Consider the following 11708-nt stretch of genomic DNA (forward strand, 5'->3'; position numbering starts at 1 on the left):
CACCGTGACAATTCCAAGGAGAAGTTGGCCTGATGTAATAGTAACCTCAGTGATACACTGTTGACCATAACTCTTAGGGATGACTCGTCCCTTATGTGAATGAATGAAGACATGACAAACGTCTCTTCCTACCAGTAATGAGAAACTCCTGCCATAAGAAGATCCAAAAGCGGTGATGAAAAAGCCCATGGGAAAGGGACCAAGATCTGGGCTATTTAGGCTGCCTCCAGTCTGAGTGAAAGGAACCTTCAGGATCCTTGTCATGGATCACTAAAGCACAGAGGGGCTTGGGGGCAGAGCGGAAGCTCATAATGAGGTAGGCCGTGACCTGAGTTAGCCTCTGAGCATTGGCTCTTTAGGGCATGGCTCCGGCAGCAGTCAGATCTGAGTTAGCTTTCTGGCATTAAGTTTTTAGGCTCAAACGACTGTATGCCCAAGATGGATGTCTAAGAAGCAGGCTCATTCTGGAACCTCAAATACAAAAGCATTTGCCCTTATTACAGCCGAAGTCACAGTGGAGAAGTCATATGTCATTAACTGTGTGGGCCTCTGTGTCCCCTGGGATAGAGATTTATTCCTAAAGGTAGGACAGACTTCTCTCAGAATAGGTAGAGTGCAAGGCATGGATGGTACTACCACCCAGGTTTTATTTTCCTCTCTGTCATAGTTCCCATCAAAGATTGAGAATGGCCTTGCCATGAAATCTTACTTAGAGTCATAATTTTTGCCATAAAGCTGTGAGTTTAATTCAAAGAAAATAGTGGATTCAATCAATAAACACGTAAAAAAGACCAAGGACCCTAACGGCATAAGGGAATTTTCATCTTAGGTCGAAATGGAAGAAAAAAACAGTGGAGATGTTGTAAATCTAAGAACCAGCAAGGAAGAAATAAAGGCTCATGCCCAGACACTGTCCTCTAGAAATCAGATTTACTCAGAGGTAGAAAGAAAACCTCAGATGATAGACAAGAAGGTTTTAGAATTTGGTGTCTAAAAACAGAAGCTGTGGGAGTTCCCATCATGGCGCAGCAGAAATGAATTCAACTAGTATCCATGAGGATGCAGGTTCGACTCCTGGCTTCGCTCAGTGGGTTGGGGATCCCGCGTTGCCGTGAGCTGTGGTGTAGGTTGCAGAAGCGGCTTGAATCCTGCATTGCTGTGGTGTAGGCTGGCAGCTGTGCATGGGTGAGGGGACCCACGTTTTTTTAGGTAGCAATGACATATGCAGGTGGCCTAGGGGCAGCCAGTCCAGATAGAAGGAGAACAAAAGTCTCCTAAAAGGATGCTGCCAAGGAGGAAAAGAGAAATTGATGGCTCCTTCGATGTGATTGACACAGGAGAGTTAAATCTCATCCCTAAAATAGAAAGTCAGTGAATAATGTCTGAGATTGATGAATTAAAATATATTAGCATGTGCATAGCATTTAGAAACATGGCCATGTATAAATGCCAGAAAAATTAACTAAAATAGTTAATGGGGAGGGCGTGCTGTGGAGAATGGTGGGGCAGGAAATGGAAACATTTTATTATAAGACTTTTAGACATTCTGACTTTTAAACTATGTGACTTTATTATTTTGGGTAAAAAATTACAATATTTTTTTTTTAAACGGGAGACTTCCAAATTTGCTAAAGAGTCTGCTGAGGATTTCTGCTAAGTTTGTTTCGATTCAATTAAGTGATTAGCATAATGGAATGTCAAGTTGTATTTATTTTTCATTTTTTAAAGTTTTATTGAAGCATAGTTGACTTACAATATTGTGATAATTTGCGCTGTACAACAAAGTGATTCAGTTATCCCATGTTGTATTTAAAACTGACAATCAAGAGTTCTCTTGTAGTGCATCAAGTTAAGGATCCAGTGTTGTTACTGCAGCAGTTTGGGTTGCTGCTATGATATGAGTTCAATCCCTGGCCTGGGAATTCCCACATGCTGTGGGCGTGGCCCCCCAAAATTTTCAATCACATGGACTAGATATAAATACCTGGAGAAAGTTATAAAATAATGTTGAGAAAATTAAAAAGTTGAAAAACAAGCAGAGCACAGAGTAATTTGTAAACTTAGAAGGCAGGACCCCAAATCATGTGCATATATATACACGTGTACATATATATACACACATATCATTTGGATACATGATATATATAACTGTATACATATATGGTTTACATACACACTCACACAGCCGTAAACATAGTTATAATTAAAATATAAAATAATCCTGTCAGAAAGAGAAAGACAAATACCATATAATATCACCTATATCTGGAATCTAATATACAGCACAAGTGAACCTTTCCACAGGAAAAAAAAATCACGGACTTGGAGAACAGACTTGTGGTTGCCAAGGAGGAGGGGAAGGAGCAGGATGGATTGGGAACTTGGGGTTAATAGATGCAGACGATTGTCTTTGGAATGGATCAGCAATGAGATGCTGCTGCATAGCCCTCAGAACTATGTCTGGTCACTTATGATGGAGCATGATAATGTGAGAAAAAAGGATCTACACATGTATGTGTAACTGGGTCACCTTGCTATACAGTAGAAAATTGACAGAACACTGTTAACCAGCTACAATGCAAAAAATAATTATATGAAAAAATTTTTTAAAAATCCTAACATTAGGAGAATGATTTTAAAAGTTTTGGATCATTAACAAAACAGTACACTACATGGCCATTAAAAATAAAATACAGGAAGACTTTACAACATGAGAAAGTGTTCATGTACATTATTACATGAAAAATTTAGAATATATGTAGGTTAGGCTGACAACTATGAAAGATATTCATGTGGGTAAGTACTCGAAAGTCATTTTTACAAATCAAATAGCGTTAGAAACAAAAAGTACATCAAAGGAGAGGCAGCAGATAAGGCAAATGTGAGGCGTTAACTTTGGAGCTATAAAGGAAGCACTATCTGGGATGAGGGAGTTGAAGGCAGCAACTAAATGGACAAGGGTAAAAGACTTTAAAAAAAAAATTAGGGGAGTTCCTGTCATGGTGCAGTGGAAATGAATCCGACTAAGAATGATGAGGTCGTGGGTTCTATCCTTGGCCTCGCTCAGTGGGTTAAGGAACCAGCATTGCCATAAGCTGTGGTGTAGGTTGCAGACATGGCTCGGAGCAGCTTGGAGCAGCTTGGAGCAGCTCGGATCCTGAGTTGCTGTAGCTGTGGCACAGGCCGGCAGCTACAGCTCCAATTAGACCCCGAGTCTGGGACCCTCCATATGCCATGGGCGCAGCCCTAGAAAAGGCAAATAAATAAATAAAAAAATAAAAATAAAAATTATAATTATAAAATAAATTAAAATTAAAGAATTTACAATGTTGTGCCAATTTCTGCTACACAGCAAAGTGACCCAGTCTTATATACATATTATATATAATATATAAAAGAATATATATATTCTTTTGCTTATATTATTTTCATCATGGTCTATCCCAAGAGTTTGGATATAGTTCCCTGTGCTGTACAGTGGAGTCTAATTGCCCATCCATTCTAAATGTAATAGTGTGTATCTACTAACCCCCAATTCCCAGTCCATCCCACTTCCCCAACCCCTTGGCAACCACAAGTCTGTTTTCTGTGTCTGTGAGTCTGTTTCTACCTGTAGATAGGTTCTTTTCTGCCATATTTTAGATTCCACATATAAGTAATATCAAATGGTATTTGTCTCTGTAAAAGATGTTTTTGTGTTTGCTTGTTTATGTGATTTTTTTTAAACGTTGAGGGATGTTTAAGTTGGTATCCATGGATGGGGAAGGGACCAAGGACCTGTAGCTATGGACAGGGTGAAAGATGGGGGCGGGGGTTACGCAGGGAAGGGAGAGCAGGGGGAGGAGGGAAGGAGAGAGGGGATGGTGCTGGCCTGAGGAGGCAGGAAGCAGGGACTCAGAGCACAGACGGAATGGTCAGCTTTGGCCAAGGAAATGAACCTACTATATGGGAGAACTTATGTGATGGGGATGGGGACTCTGTACTCTAAAGCTCTAGTTGATGCTCTTTACAATGAGAACAAACACAGGACTTGGCATGAATCTAAGACAGCATTTGATATTTAGGCAGCTTAAAGCTTAAAGCATATCCCATGCTTACTTTCTCGATGAATGATACTATGTGAATAAATGTGCAAGAGAGTAAAACTAGGTTCAGACAGAGCCAGATCCAGGCCCAGTACTGGCCCTCCAGAGTTAACTAGCTACAAGGTTCTGAGGGAATCCTTCACCTTGCCAAGGCTCAGTTTCCACATGGGCATGACTATGCTGGTCCACTCTATGGCAGAAATTATACTAAGGGGTCACAGATGCTGCATTTCATTTAATACTCCCAACAGATGTGCACATCTCTGTTATAATACTCTTTTCATCAATGCAAACATGAGGCTCAGAGAAGTCAAGTAACTTTCTTTAAATATCTGTGCACCTGTACATGGTGGAACCGGGATGCAAGCCTATCCTTAATTGCCTTTGCTCTTTCTACCATGTGACCTTTCCAACCAGTGGGAAGGATGCTGACAAGTCTGTAAGTGGGAAGATGAGGAGCTGAAGAGGTTTTGAAAGATTCATTTTAAACACAAGAATCCTTTTGGTGCAGTTTTCTTCCACTGCTGGAGTTCCTGGGAACTGTATTTTCAGGATTCCATTCATAACAGTGTGTTTGGCATGACAAAGTTCTTAACATTTCTTTATTCTACTGCCAAGACCCTGGCTTTTGTATAATCAATTTGCAATCTACTTAAATGTTTTAAAACATGGAAATGACTGTATCGTATTTTGGTGAGAGGATGATGAGGCTTCTTCCTCTAAATTATGTAGGGCTGAGGATCCTTGAATTTAAACATGGGGTGGCGGTTCTCTTTACTGTAAAATTACTTCTGCAGAGCGGATATGCAAAGCAAGCAAATGAAGAAGAATTATTTAAAGTGTTGTGATTGCGTTGAGTTTCCAAAACTGTTGATGGTTTCTGTGAATACTGGCCAGGCTCTGAAGGGTGAGGCCTCAGGGCGAGCGGAGATGTTGCCAGACCCACCAGGGTCTTGTCAGCGCTGTCAGGCACTTTGTCCAGCTACATATGCTTGCCCATTGGCCTATGCTCCTTGGAGCTTGTGAAATTGGAGAGGTCAGTGCAGAATTCTGGGGAATCAGATTCTCAGAGTGCCTCTTGAATGACCTTAAGTACATCTGGGCTCAAAGACAAAGACTGTCTACTAGTCGAAAGCCTAAGGGTAGATTCAGTCCATCTGAGCCTGAGTCTTTCTGGAGGAGAGGAGGTGGGGATGTGGACCTGCCTGTGGAACTCGTCCAACCACCGCCTTTCAGCCCCAGGAGAACATAAACCAAGGGTCCTTTTCTCCTCAAGTTGCCTCTGACTTCACACTGTGGACCCCCTCCCCACCTGTGAAGTAAAGCAGGCTGGAAAGGAAGCTGAGAAGAGGCTAAAACCTTTCTCAAAGGGCATCGCCAGTGCTGGGCAGGGGAGTCAGGACCAGCACCAAGAGCTGGGATGAGTTTGGAGGTGAAAGTTTGTAGGGCGACAGATTCTCAGAGATGTCAGCATGGGTTCCCATCCCAATGGTCTACCGCCGCAGAATAAACCACCCCAAAATATAATGACTTAAACATTTATTTTGATTGTTCCTGGTTCTTTGGGTTGACTGGGGCTCAGCTGGGCACTTCCCTCATGGGGTTTCTCAAGTGGTTGCAGCAAGATAGCAGCTGGGACTGGGTCACTTTGCTATACAGCTGAGATGGACAGAACATTGAAACTGATGATAAGAGAAAAAATTAAAATCTTAAAAAAAGATATCAGCTGGGCTGCAGACATTTAAGAGATCATGCCAAGATGACCCTCCCACATGGCTGGCCGTTAATGCTAGCTGTTGGCTGAGAGTTCAGGTGGCGTTTTTAACCATGTGTGTGTGTCTTCTTCATGTGACTTGACCTTCAGATAGCTTGGTGACTCAGTTCCCAACAGGACTGGTCTAAGAATAAGCATTCCAAGGGACCCTTGTTATGTCTGACCCTTGGAAGTCTCAGAAAGTCACTTCTGCTTTTATTGGTCATGGGACATCGCTAAGACTGACTTAGATTTGAAGGAAGAGAATTAGACTCTACTTTTTAGTGCCAAGGAAAGCATGCTTATAGAGTGAGGTAATGAGTTGATGGAGACCATATTTCAGGAATCTACCACAGCCTGAATAGATTTCAGCTAGAGCATGACAGTGGTGGACTTGGAATGTATGTAATAAAGTGAAACAAATGGTTATTAAATGCTTGCTCTGCATCAACCCTTCTGATGCATTATTAGGTTTAATCTATTCGACAGCCCTATGAAGGAATGTGGCAGATTTGCTCTTTTTTAGCTCCACTTCTTCACTGTTCCCTGGGGCCTTGCTGTGTGCCATGTCACTTTTCAGAGCCTTTCACATGAGAAGTAAACAGAAGGCTACCTCCCTGTACCTTGATTTTTGGCTTGGCCATATGACTTCCTCTGGCCCATGGAATGGCAGTAGATGTTATGCAGACAGGGGTTTGTGATATGCTTGTATGGGTGGCCATGCCCTGTGGCCAACTTTTGCCCTCACCATGAGAAAAATTTCTCCCAGGGTGGTGCTGCCTCTTCTACCAGGTGTCCAGAAAGATATGTGGAGCAGATCAGAGCCAGCTGGATTCATAACTTGAAGCAGAGATATGCAGCCAAGCCCTGCCTAGGTCACCCAGTTCCCAGGTAGCTGACCACAGAGGGGTGAAATAGAAATGCTTATTATTGAATGCTGCTGAGATGCTGTGGTTTTTTGTAAAAGCAGGTTGATCCAGTAGGCATTATTAGCTCCGTGTTTTTTTTTCCCTGAGTCTCTGAGAAATTAATTATTTAAGGACCAGTTTTTGAATTGAGCTCTGCCCAATCCAGAACCTCACGGCATTAGCTACACTGGTACTACGGGCAATGGATTCAGGCAAGCCTGACCAAGCTCCTACACTGCCCTCACGGGCATGGCCTGGGGAGCTGGAGGAGGCTTGTTGCTAAGTGGAAATATTCCTCCCTGTATTGCTTCTCTGGAAAGTTCTTAGAGATGGCTGAGAATTTTGATCTTGGGGTATGTGTAGGTTGGGAGCGAGGGGGTTGTGGTGCCTAGTTCACTGTTCACTGAGCAATTTCCACTGAAGAGAGGGAGGGAGGACCCAGAGCTCAAGCATGAAAGACAGCATTGTTGATTGGACGGATTTCTGTGGTTAGCTGAAGGGCTCAAAAGGCCCTGGGAGGGTGTTGGTCTTAAAGAGATGAACTCTGCATGCGTGTGTGCGTGCGCGCGTGCCTGTGCATGTGTGAGAGGTGGGGGCTCTGTACTCTAAAGCTCTAGTTGATACTCTTTACAATGAGAACAAATAGAGGAACTGGCATTCGGCTAAGACTTAGCTTTGGGGGTTTTTATGGTTTTTTGGTTTGTTTGTTTGTTTTTTGGGGGTTTTTAGGGCTGTAAAGTTGGCCTGTGGAGGTTCCCAGGCTAGGGGTTGACTCGGAGCTCTCACTGCCAGCCACAGCTACAGCTGTGGCAATGCTGGATCCTTAACCCACTGAGCAAGGCCAGGGATCAAACCCATAACCTCATGGTTCCTAGTCGGATTCATTTTCTCTGCGCTGTGATGGGAACGCCCATCTAAGACTTGGCTTTTGATATTTATGCAGCTTAAAGCTTAAGCAGCTTAAAGCTTAAAGCATATCCCATGCTTACTTTCTCAATGAATGATATTATGTGAATGAATGTGCAAGAGAGCAAAACTCAACTCAGACAGAGCCATACCTGAGGCCCAGTTCTGGTCCCCCAGCGTTTACTGGCTACAGGGTTGTGAGTGAAGCCTGCACCTTGCTAAGGCTCAATTTCCACATGGGCATCGCTATGCTGGTTCTGACTACCTCACACTGCAGAGGCCAAATGAGTGCTGGATGGAGAAACACATACCTTCATTAAACAGGTGGTAAATGAGCAAAAAGCCACATGTTTCTGGAACAAAAATTGTTCATGCATATCAAGAGCCTGGAAAGATGATTTCCAGTTTTCTTATTTTTGCATTCATTTAAAAAATGCCTACCTCCATCATTGTCTGGCTGCAGTCTGTAGTATGGTCACTGTCCCCTGAAGCCACGCAAGACGTGTAGATAAAGACATCAGCAGCTCAACAATCGTCCCTTCCATCCCTCAGCTCCAGAGTCGTCACAGGTGCTGGTCCCATCAGCCACTCGCCACACACTTAAAGCCCCTTAACAAGGCCCTGATGGGGTCTGACATGAGCTCAGCTTCTTCTCTAGCCCCTGGTCCAAGGTGGCATTTAAAGTCTACTGATTAACTCCCATCTCTTCCACATTCCCTTTGAACTGAACAAATAATACAAAAATAGAGTAAAAATTTGTCTTAGGAGTAAAGAAGATAGAAAGATGCCATTGAAAGTCCAGAAAGAGATAAGTTTTTGTTACCTACACTGGGATAAAGGACTAGACGGAGGGAGGTGCCAATCAGCTCAAGGTGCCAATGATTCAAGCAAGGGAAAGAAAATGTTGCAGGAACATGCATGGGACAAAGAGCAAAGCCCCCAGGGGGATGGAAATGAGGGGGGATGAAGGGCACTTCAATGCAGCCAACTCTCCAATGTACAAATGACTCAGCCTGAGAGCAGCTGACGACAGGCACAACCCCAGCTTCCCCGCCACTCATACAGCCTGGGAAAGGCATTCCAACAGGAGAGTTGCAATGAGGCCTGTAGGCAGGGAAGGGGCCAGAGCCCAAGCTAACTTCAGCAGCACCATCAAAGCCCAGAAAGCTTTTGACACAGTGGGCCTTCCCAGTACTGAGGCCACCTCTGGTCAGAGGTGCACACACTCCTGCATTCAGAACGGCCAAGGGAGGATTAGAGACCAGTGGCCATGGGCCAAACCTGACTGCCAGCGACTTCAGGGTATTTTTAAGAGTAAAGGGCATACAGAGTGTGGGTGGCTTACACACTCATTCCAACCATGTAAAGCATGATCAGAAAATGGGTGTCAATGGCTTCCATGACCCCCTAACTCAAGAATCCTAAGTAGAAGACCCAGATAACTTCGGGCAGTGAAACATAAAAAGAAAAACTTGTGCCTAGTCGGGATATCCTAAACCTGTTAAGACTCTGTTTAGGGGCTCTCTCCTTAGGACTCACAGGTAACACATATCAAAGTAAAAGATTTGAAGACAATTGTAGGAGAATTTTAGCTGTCAAAATTAATTGCATGGGGGGGGGGGTCTACACTAAGGTCATCTAGAGGGTTGCTCTGCTCATCTTGTTCAGCTGAGCTCATACCGCATGTCATGAGAACTTGTCCTGTGTCCTATGTGACTCTTCGTAGTTTTCTGAGTTTAGATATGAACTTGCTTAACACATAAAAATATTTACTTTTGGATTTCCTGCAGTGGGTGAAGAATCAGGTGTTGTCGCAGCTGTGACATGGGTCAGAGCTGTGGCTCAGATTTGATCCCTGGCATGGGCACTTCCATAGGCCACGGGTGTGGCTGAAAAAGAAAACAAATTTTACGTTGTACCTTCTTAGTTGGTGCCAGAATATTCAGGAATGCACGTAAATGGAGGGAAGATGGTACTTTCTTTCTTTAGAGTCTTCTCAGGAATTATTTGCCTTTTTAACAAAATCATCTCACCAAGGCAGCACAGCTCATGATATTTAAACCATCAATGGCAGATCCTTACATGAGTCTGCATGTCATTGTGATTCTATGTTTAGGCGTAGACATCTAAATATGAAAGTTTTTCATATTCTAGTTTTGTGCATTTGATCTGTCAAAAACAGATGGCTGTGTTAAGTCTCCTCCCCCCGCCTTTGTAGCTTTGCGTGTTTCCTTTAGCATTTCCAAAAGGTTGTTTTTGTTTTATATATTTTGAATCTGTGTGATTATTAGGTCGTCTATGCAGATGGCATGTTTTATCATCACAAATGTCTTCCTGTCATTTTATTTACTGATTTTGCCTTAAATCACACTTTGGCATAATGATATGACAGCCCGATTTTACTGTGTATTTAAACTACCTGCACATGCTTGCCAACTTCTTTATTTCTCATATTATCAGTATTTATTTTAGTTTTGCCTTGTCTAATCTGGATATGTCAACAAATTCAGAGTCTGAATCTTTTACTAAAATGGGACGATATGGTCACTTAAAAAAACTTTTAATTCTAAAATACTTTTTGGTTTCTTAAAGGAGTTATGAAGCCAGCATGGAGAGTTCCTGTACACCCTTCACCTAGCTTCTTCCAACATGAATGAACATCGCAGGTAACCATCGCCCAATGATCAAAACTGGGAAATTAATCTTAAGACAGTGTTAAATAATGTTCAGAACTAACATGGTCACAATATTATTAACCAGCCCTCAGACTTTACTTGGACTTTCCCAAGTTCTTCTTTGGTTTGAAGTCGAGTCCACTGTTAAGATGACACACACTTGGTTGCATAAAGCACCTGGATAAACCATTGCAGCCTGGGCAGGAATCTGCCCCGGGAGCCAAACCTTGGCAAAGCAGAAAGAAAGAAATATGGAAGTACCTTGGAAAAATTGACTCCGGATTCAACCCCTGAAGATTTGGTTTAAGCCACATAGTTATGTCAGAAGAGCAACTGGGAGGACACCAGAAAGATAGTCTAATAATGGGCAAGGGCTTATCTAAAATATTTTTGGTAAATGTTTCCCTCTAAGAGTCAGGCTTGTAATGAGATATTATCTGCTCCTCTCTGGTGCATCTTGAGGTCGAGAAGTCACTAGAACTTTGAGTGACCCTGCAAGCCAGCTCTTTGTCCTCCCTGTCCTTTCTCTTGACCCTGACAGGCTGAGGTACTAGGTGAGCCATGACTCGGCTTGAGTTGGGTTACCCACAAGACCAAATGAAACTGCCAGTGGGAAGCTGCCCAGGCTGCCAAGCAGTGATTTCAAGTCCTGTAGAGCAGGGCTTGGCACTGGCGCAGCCCAGGAACAGCGGCTTCTCTCTGCAGACCTCAGCATCCCAGGGCTGAATGAAGTCATTTTCACTTACACCAAGTCTTCTGGGGACTGGGGTCAAAGGCTGAATGCTTGGAACGATCCATCTCAGAGTTGAGCAAGATATGAGAGGCCTCTGCCTTCTGTTGGAATGAAGGAGGAGTTGCTTTCCATCCAACACGGCTCTGCCCTCTTATTGCCTTTAGAACATTATCATATTTATTGTGCTTACAAAAAACTGTAACTAAGTATTAAGTGCAAGAGACTATTTAAAAAATATTGGTAAGTGTAAAGATTAATGACATCCATGGGCTCCCCACACCTCAATCCAGTTTGAGAGAGAGACTGAAAGCATGGCCGCTACCTTGGAAGTCATCCATCCACCCCTCCAACACCCCTCCTTTCCTCTTAGGGCTATACAGTTATCCTGAGTTTTGTGTTATCATTCCTTTGCTTTTAGTCATGCAAATTCCCACACATGCATATATTTCTAAAATATGTGTTGTTTAGTTTTGCCTGTTTTGGAAGTTTATATAAATACAATATATTTATTATACTGTTTCTCCTGGGACTTTGGACTTGGTGTTATTTTTTTCAGAGCCATCCATGTTGTTGTGTGCGGCTGTGATTAATTTATTTTTCTTTTTGTGGTGTTTAGCATTCTGCTAAATAAACACATCAGGATGTATT

Source organism: Phacochoerus africanus, chromosome 5 (genome assembly GCF_016906955.1).
Source record: "Phacochoerus africanus isolate WHEZ1 chromosome 5, ROS_Pafr_v1, whole genome shotgun sequence".
In the NCBI taxonomy this organism is placed as follows: domain Eukaryota; kingdom Metazoa; phylum Chordata; class Mammalia; order Artiodactyla; family Suidae; genus Phacochoerus; species Phacochoerus africanus.